Below are 11,081 nucleotides of genomic sequence, written 5' to 3' on the forward strand. Positions count from 1 at the left end.
GCAAGCACACTCACTTGCTCACGTCTTTCCTATAGATGCATTCGTAGCACAGTGGCTGACTATGTCCCTTAGAAACCATACAACCAGCAGGGCCAAAAGTGATTACTGATGACCTTTTACAGAAAATGTTTGCCAGCCCCTGCTGAGTCTAATAATAGAATGGTCAGAGTGCTTGGCAATATTAAACAGGCCAGGAAGAGCTCGTACACTCCCAGGCTCAACCATTAATGATTCCACACTTATTAATAACACAGGGACAAGAGAGAAGAGGTTTGTGCCATAAGCAATGTGAGAGACCAACGAGAACGTTTAGAGACTGAATTAAGGGGGTGCTAAATAAACAAGGGGAATGGCATTGAAAATAAAGCCGTCTACTCAGATGGCTCAGAGGTTTAGAGCTCTGTACTGTTTTTGCAAAGGACCTGAGTTAGTTTCCCAACACCCACATCAGGCCACTTATAACCAGACGTGTCTCCAGGGGATCTGATGCATCTGACCTCCTGGGACACACACATATGCACATACCCTCTCCACACCAAAACACACTACACACATGATTAAGAGCAGATCTTTAGGAATACCACGTTTCTATTTCTTTGCAAGTTTGTATGCAATACAGATTTTTTTGTTTTGTTTTGTTTTGTTTTTGTTTTTCGAGACAGGGTTTCTCTGTATAGCCCTGGGTGTCCTGGAACCCAGAAATCCACCTGCCTCTGCCTCCCGAGTGCTGGGATTAAAGGTGTGTGCCACCACACCCGGCTCAGAATATTTTAAAAATAAAATTAATAAATATTTTTAAAGGGTAGAGGGAAGAGAGAAAGTCACTCACATAATAGCCCATTATATGCTGTCTAATTACAGCACAGACCAAAACCTCAGGTTCTCTCTTGTCCCTGTGTTATTAATAAGCATGGATTCAGTAATGGACTGCTATGTGAAGCCTTTTACGGACAGACAGAGTTTATTAGGCAGTCGGGGAGTGGCAGTGTCTGGAAAAGAAAGCAAGTGCTGCGTGTTAAGTTACACAGAAGTGTGGTATTAACCGGAAGCAGGGGGTGAGGGGGCTTCTAATTCCAGCACTTGGGAGTCTGACGTAGAAAGATCCTGTTTTCCAGGCCAGCCTGGGAGTAAAGCAGTCTTCAGCTCAAAAACCCAAAGACCCTAGTGGGGCTTCCTGGCTCGCTCTAGTAATTTCAGCACTTGAGAGACTGAGAGAGGATAGGAAGGGATTGGTGGAGGCGAGTGGAAATGAAGGGAAGGCAGACAACTCCTGAAACAGAACTGATCTTTAATCAGAACTGAAGGGCTGTAGTCTCTCAGGGAAGTGAGACTGTGCCCAAGTGGCACGTGTGGGGGAGCAAGGAGTTGGGTTTTGTAGGACTGAAGTGGGGGCGGAGGGGCGGGGAGAGCTTTGGGGTTGGAACATTCCACTTGCAGGTCAGTTCCCCTGCAGTCAGAAAGTGGGAGACTAGCGGGTTTGGTGTGTGGATCTCCTCATCAGAAGCTTCAGCAGTCAGCAGTCAACTCTGGGCTTCTCAGTCCACCTGAGGGTTTTAGGTGATTACTTCAATCTATGTTTGGGACAAGCCTGAGCTAAAGTGAGACCCTATTACACATGGGTCGGTGTGTAAAGGAGATTGCTGCCAAGCCCCAGAACCTGAGTTCGACTTCTGGGGTGCATAAGGTAAAAGGAGCCCCACCCTCACTCCGCTCCAAAGTAATGACCACGTAAACTAAAATATACTTTAGTAGTACCTGTGTGATGTTGTATCTATGTGACAGGAGCATGTATGATGATCATACCGTGTGTGTGCTTTGAGGCATACTGTGCACGGACGCGTATAATCTGAGAGGGAATTTATGGACTATGCTAGCAACGTAGCATGAGCAGGGATGGTGCTTAATATCTGGTATTAATATAAGAGCACAAGAAGGCGAAAAGGCAGATAGATGTGCGTCTCTCAGATATTTTGGCCGGTGGATCCATACATTCCCGGACTCACTTTGGCTTCCGGGCTGAACCTCGTCACTAGGTTTCTTTCCTCCAATGGCAAGAAGGACGGACACCAAGCTCCTACCCTTACGGACGGAGCCGGTAAGTCCGAAATGGCGGGAAGGGGGCGGAGCGCACATGGAGGGCGGGGCTAGAAAAATTTCCGGAGGGGCCAGGCCGCCCTGCTGCGCACGCGCGTCGGCGCGGCCCGGCCGCCATGGCGCCGGCGCCGTCCAGTCAGCCGCGGGTGGTGGCGGCGACTTCCCCTCAGGAAGTCAGGTCTCCGCCTCCTCCCCCATCCCCCCCCACCCCGCCTGCTCTGCGGCGGAGGCGGCGGCGGCGGCAGCGGTGTCTCTGCCTCTCCGCCACCTCCACCGCAGCCTCTGACCCCCGGCCGGCGTTGTTGGCGGGGAGGGGGACAGTAGTTGTAGACGCCCGCCCCTGCCTCAGAGAAGGTGAGTTCCCGCCCGGCGGCGGGGGCGGCCCGAGCTCCAGCCCTCAACTCCCGCGGCCTGGCGATGGCCGAGCGCCCCGCCCCGCCCCGCCGGCGACATGGCCGACGAGAGCCGGGCGCGGCCGGCGGCCCCCCTCGGAGCGCCCGACTCTCTCCTCGGGACCCCTCCGCCTCCGCTGCGCCGTGGCCGAGGGACGTCACCGCCGGGCGAGGGGGCCGGGAGAAGAGACGGCCGAGCCGAGGGCGAGGGCAGTGGGGGGACAGCGAGGAAGCCCCGTCCTCCAGCGACCCCCGGAGAGAGCAGCCTCGGTTTGGGGCAGGAGCGTGGAGAGGAGACGTCCCCGCAGGCCCCCTAGGGGCAGACATGAGTGGGGAATTAGGGAGTTCTGGACAGGAGCGTGAGAGCTGAAGAGGAGAGGTGAGGTGGAGGGGACGGATCACCCCGAAGCCTTTGTAGGCTTCTGGATTGCCAGGAAGACGAGTTAAAACAAGTGTCCAGACGTCTCTTGACCGTAGTAACCCGAGTTTTAGCATTTATTGACCAGTGTGAGAGTGGCGAGAGGCAAGATTTTATTCCAACCCTACTGACTAGGAGCAGAACTGAGCTGGGTTCTGGATTGCTCGGAGTGACTTTGGCCTTTTTAAAAAAATGTGTAAGGAGAGAAGGCCTGAAGTAGACAGGAGAGGTGAAACATCTCCAAGGATTAGTTATTAGTTAGCCTTTGCTTCTGCCGGCTGGGAACTAGGGAAGTCAGGCGCCTCCTTCATCCCAAGAAATGCTTCTATGGTCTATGAAAGCCTGCTGAGCTGTGGGAAATAAGCTTAAAATAACAGATAGAGCCTCTGTTGGGCGTGGTGCTGAGCGCCTTAAATCCCCAGCACTGGAGAGGCAGAGGCCATCCTGGTCTCCCATGAGAATTCCTAGCCAGCAGAAGCTATAGAGTGAAACACTACCTCAGGGGAAAAAAAAAAAAAGGCCAGGGACTGGGCAGAATTGTTAGCTTTTAAAGAGTGAGCTCTACTGTGGGTAGAACTCCTTAGACCCGGAGCATCACCAACACGGCAGCCTGTCATCTGTTGAGGACTAAAATAAACAGTAAACCTGACAGCCAGAGCTTTTCCTTAAAGAGGGCTAGGGTGTCCCAGGCACTTGACACTGGGGGCCGTGTTAAATTATGGTTTAAGTCGCTTTTTATGGATGGAGATTTGGAGAGTTTTGACATTCTCACCAACACATTTACCAAAACACAAAAGCTGTAGACTATCCCAGTAGAAGTGTGTGTATTCTTTCAGGTACTAGACTCCTGAGACAGCCTGCGCCTGTGAGATAAATCTTTAAAGCAGTTTTGGAAATAATTTTTTATCGTGGCATTTGATTCCCCACTGCCGAAGAGTTCAGTAAAACACCAAGAAAAACTATTTTTAGTACTTTTGCCTTATATCGTTCCTTGTCTCCAGTGTGAAAGATAATGGAAGCCAGACTACCACAGGATAATTTAGATTCCTTTTCTGTATATAATATCTGTAAATATAACACTAAAAGTAACTTTTTTCATGATCTCTGTATTTTATGTCCTTACACAGTTCACTTTGGAGAAGTAGCACAGGAGTAAAATAGTATCCTTAAAACATTTTTATGAACACTTCCACTTAGTAAGAAGGTTATAAAAATTTATTACAATCAAATAAGTATCTTCAATCAACCAAGAATATCCTGAGAAAATTTTTTATCTGAATTTGTGTGTGTGTGTTAAAACTTGTCTGTCACCAAGTATGCCTGAATAGATTTTAGGCGTCAACATGCAATTCTTCTTAGTTCTATAGTCAGATCACAGGACAATTTAGGATCAACTCTTCATGGAAAAACAAAACCAACCTTTCTGCAAGTTTCCACAGCACTTTTTTTCCCCCCAGTGATTCTAATATGTGCAAAAGACTAAGTGATAATGCAATAGTAATAACTGCTGTACCACTTATAGTTAGTGAAAATGAGACTAGTGAGATGGGAGTCTTGATGACCCTGGGAAAGTCCCACACTTGGTCTTGGGTTGTGTCATCTCCTGAGTGGGGTAATTGGACTAGCCCAGTGCTTCTCAACCAAGGATGTATCTGTCCCAGGCTTCCCATCTTCCATTCATTTGGAATGTCCAGAGACATTTTTGCTTGTAGCCTCAGGACAAAGGAACATGGTAAGCAAATGCTTTAGGTAATCTATTTGGTATAGGACAGAGATGCTACAACACTCTAAAGTGCACAAGACAGCCCCTTATACACAACATACAATTGTCCTACTGAGAACATCAGTATTGTCAAGTTTAGGAACCTTACAGTAACCAAACTTCTGAAGGACTGTGTAAATTAGACTTATAGTTTTGGACTGATTGCTGGACAGTCTGGTACTCCTTCTGTGGTTTGGCTGTGTGCTGGGAGAGTGATAGAACATGGAAGTTTGGACTTATAATGGTCATTTGGCAACATTCAAAAAAATGAAAAAACATACAGCAGTTTAAAAAGTTACCTAGTCAGGGTTATGGGACCTTTGGAATGTCTTCCCAACTCTCCTCTACCTTGCAAGGGTTGGGGTTTTAGGTCTGTGCCACCCTACTTGGTTTAGGACTCTGTATGTTTTATTTTCAATAGTTAAAAAAGGTTGGGTGGAGCCAGGTGTGGTGGCTCATACCTGTAACCCCAGTACTTGAGAGGCAGAGGCAAACAGATCTCTGAGTTTTAGACCAGAGTGGTCTACATAGACGGCTCCCTCATCCCCCCCAAAAAGTTAGAGTAGACATGTCACACATGCTTATAATTTCAGTGTTTAAAGGCTGAGGCATGAGGCTCAGGAGTTCAAGGCTGGCCTGGGCTGCACTGTGAGACCCTGACTTTGAGAGAAAAAAAAAAAGATCTCAGTAGTTACAGAAAAACTTGTAATTTCCAGTTATGCTTGTAGATAAGACAGTGGTTGGAAGTTTGTGTGTGTGTGTGTGTGTGTGTGTGTGTGTGTGTGTGTGTGTGTGTATTTTAGGCTGTGTTAGAAAACTACTCCAAAAAAAGAATTACAGTTCCAGTTCCATTGTCACCTTCAAAATAGGACAAGTAAAGCTTTTTTGAAGCAGGAAGCAGATAAATAGGATGACATGAGTCCAGGAGTTTGAGGCAACCCAAGAAGAGTCAGTATCATTGTGGTCGGTTTGTGTGCACTAATTTGAAATCAAGGGAAGTTGTGAAAACTACATTATTTACCCCTTCTACCTTACTGTAGCTAAACTACATATTTTTAAACAATTCAAAATAATTGCGAAACACTATATTCACATTCTTTCTAAACTTTCTGATTTAACAATTCTTTTTTTTTTTTAGGTTTATTTATTTATTATATGTAAGTACACTGTAGCTGTCTTCAGACACTCCAGAAGAGGGAGTCAGATCTCATTATGGATGGTTGTGAGCCACCATGTAGTTGCTGGGATTTGAACTTAGGACCTTTGGAAGAGCAGTCAGGTGCTCTTACCTGCTGAGCCATCTCACCAGCCCTCTTAATTCTTTTGAACACATATTTTTAAGCAGAAAAGCTACATACTGGTACTGAAATCAGGCTTAGTTTCAAGATAACCAGCATAAATGCAGACTTTGATTTTTTGCAAATTATAGTGTAGATACATGTAGCAAACCCCAAGTCAATGTATGTCTTTTTCATTTATTTTCAATAAAATTTAGCTAACAATATTGAGCTACAAATCAGACTCCCATGAATTAGCAGTGTAATACAGTATTAAGACTGAGTAGTTATTTCAAAGATAAGTTAATTTAGAAACCCAGATGAAACAAAGAAGTGTCTGGTAAGTGAAAGATTTTTCAGACCTTGTTTCAAATATGTACCTTTAGTGAGATTCACTGGGTCACACTGAAGGTTATGAATATATCCACATACCCTAGGGAATTATGTAAGTTTTATGGCATTCTTCTGGGTGCTATGCCTCCTAAATATGGGCAGTATTTACTGTTAGTAATCCTTGGCCAGGGATAGCTTAAGGTAAAAATTAGTTTCTTCCAAGCAAATACATTCAGGGCTTTACTCAAATCTAGGTACCACCTTCCTTCTACCATCACCCCCATCCCTGGGAAAGAAAGTGAATGGATCACGAGCCAGTCACAGTAATTTACTCTCAAATTATTTTAGCTTGTGTATTGGCTTGTTGATACTAAAATTGGAGCATACCATTTTACAACGTATTTTAAAATATACCATGAACATTTGTCATAACATCACATTTCCAATTGATTTAAGTTGCTACATAGAAGGTGGACATTTTAATATATAATCCTAGCACTTAGGAGGCAAAGACTGGATGTTTACAAGTTTGAGGCTATTCTCTTCTACATAGAACCTGGTTAACAAGGGCTAAGTGGTAAGACCATGTCTCAAAACAACAGAGATAACCTAAGAAATAAAGGTGGTGACACAAACATTTAATCCCTCAAAAGGCAGAAGCCAGCCTGGTCTACAGAGTTAGTTCCAGGACAGCCAGGGATACACAGGGAAACCCTGTCTTGAAAAAACAATACATAAATACCTGAATATAATGTACAATATTGGTGCTAAATGGCATTTGTCTTCAGTCTACTTTATGTTGATATAATGGAATGCCACACTTAAAAGATGTCTTACAGTTCTAGAGGCTAGTGATTTTTAAGATGCCACCATCTGGCGAAGGTCACCTTCATGGAGGAAGGCAAGAGTATGTGTGTGGAGAGATATCAAACTTGTAGTCATAAGTTCTCTTTTAACTAACATTAATCAAATCTTAAAGTGGCTACCTCGTGACCTAAATAGTTCCCATTAGACTTCACGTAATGCTTGTACGTCGATAAAGTTTCCAGCATTCTAACACCGGCTTTGGGGGATACATTATCAAACTGTAGCATTCTTGCTCAGAAACAGATAAGCATCTGTAAAATCATTTTAGCAGTCGGGTGCCTTAGATTTAACTGTAGACCATGTAAAAGTAGTAATTTGGGTAAGATTAATTATGAAGGGAGAAAAGTTAGCCCAAGTTCTAAAATTTAATACACAACATGACTAGCTTCATGTTTGTATGGTCTTCCATATTTAGTGAAATTTTTGTGGTCACACTTTTACCCACTGGGAAAAGGTTGCCTGCTACAGGTAAAGTTGGTTTATGGTTCCAGTGATTTTCACAGAACATTAATAGTGTACAGTCATGCTTAATTATCTGCAGGGGATTAGTTCCAGACCCCCTACCTTATCTAACACATCCTACAAAAGTCTGACTAATTGTAGCTGTATATAGCCTTGACTTGAGTACAGTATAAATGTTATGTAAATAGTTGTTACACTGTATTGTTTAGGGAATGATGACAAGGAAAAGTCTTCTTACTCTGTAAACATGTTTTTTTTTTTTTTTATCAATAGTTAATTGAGTCCAAAAAAAAAAAAAAAATGGAACACAGAGATATGGAAGGTTTACCTAGGTTTGAATCTATGATTCATAAAATTGACTGTATTTTTCGAGATTGTTCACTACCCAAAAAATGCCTACGTTCAGTATCTTAGTCCATATTTCAATATTGTGACCAAATCCCTTCCATCATCACTTCTCAGAAACCTTCTCACTTACAGTGATATTTTCTGGAACACAGAAAAACGTTAAGTTCAGGTGTGATGTCACACATCTATAATTCCAGGTACTTATGAGCTGAGGGAAAGAGGATTACAAATTTGAGGCTATAAGGCCTGAGGGATGGCCACCTCCAAGTCCCAGGGCCTGAATTCAATCTCTGGGACCCAATAGTGGAAGGAGAAGGAACTGACTCTAGTTAGTTACCCCTGACTTCCACATGCCTCCTCTGGCACATACACCAGATATATACACAATAAACAAATTTTTTAAGCTTGAAAGATTACCATATTAAATATTAAGCTTACTAGAGGTTTCATATTATAATGGGGTTTCTTATGAGCAAAATGCTGTAACTATAGCCTTGTAAGCAGTTGGAAAATTAAAATTTGAGGTGGTGTTTGAAATGGTATTGCTAAATGAGGATTGGAAATACAACCTCCAATGTTTTTAATTTTCTCTCTAGATATCAGAAATGAATGCAGACAGATTTTTATAAAAGAAAGGCATCTGTGGTGCTGCTGTTAATAAAAAAAATTTTTTTATTATGAGATAGGTTGGAAATAAGATACTATCTTTTGCAAGCTTTGAAATATAGCAGATAAATTTCATCCATGGCATTTTGTTTAATCGTTTTAAGAACCTTTGTGGTAGATGGTATTGCCCTTTTGGTGCATGAAGATACAGGCTCAGAAAAGAAATAATGAGCTGACATATTTGGGGAAATAGGTTTTAAACTCAGGTCTTTCTAACTCTGAAACTCATTTCTGCCCTTTGCCCCCCCCACACACACACACCTCTTACACTGAATTCACACAGCAACTTAAGTCCCTAGTAATTTAGCCACCATGTTCATACAATAACTAGAAGAGACATTCAAAAAATGATAAATCTGTATCAAGGGGGGGTTGTTTGTTTTGCATCAGTGGCTTCTACTGCAGTAAAAGTGGTATACAGTAGTTTTACCTTTGACAACCCTTTAAAGAGGCTTCAGTTCACTGTGAACTGTCTAGTGGTCTTGCCTCTAGATCATAGATGAAGATACTGACTCGGATGAGTTGTGACTATCAGCTAGACATAAGTGTGGGTAGGTAGGTATTCCAGTACCTTAAGTCTGAGTTCCTGTTCAGTGTTCATTCTTTAATATGGTGTGACTTCCATTCTGTATCTTCCCTATACTGGTGTCATGGAGAGAGGGGGTAGGTAGCCATTAATAATATATCAATACATAATCATCTTTTCTACTCTCGTCTCTTAATGTTCAGAGACCTGGAGAAACTTGATCTCTTTAGCTCTGCCATCTTGGATGCAAAAGTACTAAGTACATTTGTTTTATGAATCATAAAAGTCAGTTGTACTGTTTAGATCTCATCTAAGTAACTCCCACGTGTGTGTGTGTGTGTGTGTGTGTGTGTGTGTGTGTGTGTGTGTGTGTAGGTTTATACCTGCCACAGCACTGAGTGGAGGTCAGGGGACAACTTGGAGTCAGTTCTCACCTTTCATGTTGGTCCCAGGTATCAGACACAGGTCACTGGGCTTGGCCATAGGTTCCCTTTACCCACTAAACCATCTTACCAGCCACACCATCTAGTTTTATCCACTGGTAATTTGCTTGAAATTGCATCTTGCCGGGCAGTGGTGGTGCAAGCCTTTAATCCCAGCACTTGGGAGGTAGAAGCAGGCAGATTTCTGAGTTCGAGGCCAGCCTGGTCTACAAAGTGAGTTCCAGGACAGCCAGAGCTATACAGAGAAACCCTGTCTCGAAAAACCAAAACAAACAAACAAACAAACTCTGCCATTAATCATTGGGCTAGTCACTTTGATCACTGTTTCTTAAACCCACAGAATGCCCTGTTTGCCATATATGTGAGAATTAGATAAAAGAAGGCATCTGTGTTTATTCTAATTCTGTAGAAAAATATCAGGTAATCAAAATGTTATTTTGATATTTCAGCTTGTTGAAATTTTTTAGTTAGCTTTTACAATATTGTAAAGTAATACTCAATTTAGAAAGAAAAAAGTTCCAATAAAATAAAAAAAAAAAATCATTCATTACTATTCACAAAATTCTAGTTTCTGTTTTCCCTGTATCAACATTTCAGTTATTACTATGTGGACAGTTTCAAACTCATTCAGAGATTATTTTCTGTTAGATCCTTTCTTACAAGGAGTTTGGAGGTAAAAGATGCAAAGCTGTTAGCACATATTCATAATGTGAATAGAAAGGGCTCATGCATCTTTCTTTGTCTTTGCTCTAAGTCACTAACTCACTTCCTCATGTTCTGTGATGGCTGAAATCCACCTATGGCATCATTCCAGCAACAGTAAAGTGATGTCATCTTGTAGTCCCATACATTTAAGCACTTTTTTTTTTATTTTTAAAGACTGATTTATTTTATGTATATGAGTACACCATTGCTCTCTTCAGACACACCAGAAGAGGGTATCACATTCCATTACAGATAGTTGTGAGCCACCATGTGGTTGCTGGGAATTGAACTCATGACCCCTGGAAGAGCAGTCAGTGCTCTTAACCGCTGAGCCATCTCTCCAGTCCACATTTAAGCACTAAGGGTTTTTTGTTTTGTTTTTGTTTTATGTGAAGTTATTCATATGGCAGTGTTTTGCCTAATAATTGCCAGAAATATATATTTTGAAGGATTTTGTGTGCTTATGCCTTCATATGTTCAATCTAGGAAAAAAACTGAATATTTGCCTAGGAACCTGGCTTATTTCACTTTATATAATGATCTCTAGTTTGCATTCATTTTCTAACAACATAATTTCATCTTTTTTTTAAAGTGGCCGAATAAAATTCTGTTGTATAGTATATACCACATTTTCTTTATCCATATATTTGGATAACATGTTTCTGTAACCTAGCTATAATGAATAGTGCTATAATAAATGTGTATGTTCACTTGAACAGTAAAGGTCTATACCCATAACTAGTAAAGCTGGACTATACAGTAGTTCTATTTTTTTTTTAAGATTTATT

At 42.2% G+C, this 11,081-nt stretch overlaps 1 protein-coding gene across 1 annotated transcript in view; it reads left to right on the plus strand.

Annotated features, from left to right (window-relative positions):
* Window positions 1-2,280: 2,280 nt before the first annotated feature.
* The window catches only part of Krcc1 (lysine rich coiled-coil 1), a 14,422-nt gene continuing 5,621 nt past the window's right edge, over window positions 2,281-11,081 (plus strand). The window contains exon 1 of the mRNA XM_021190853.1: window positions 2,281-2,448. The gene's annotated coding sequence lies outside the window, so the exon portion shown is untranslated. The remainder of the gene's footprint in view (window positions 2,449-11,081) is intronic.

Source organism: Mus pahari, chromosome 2 (assembly GCF_900095145.1).
Source record: "Mus pahari chromosome 2, PAHARI_EIJ_v1.1, whole genome shotgun sequence".
In the NCBI taxonomy this organism is placed as follows: domain Eukaryota; kingdom Metazoa; phylum Chordata; class Mammalia; order Rodentia; family Muridae; genus Mus; species Mus pahari.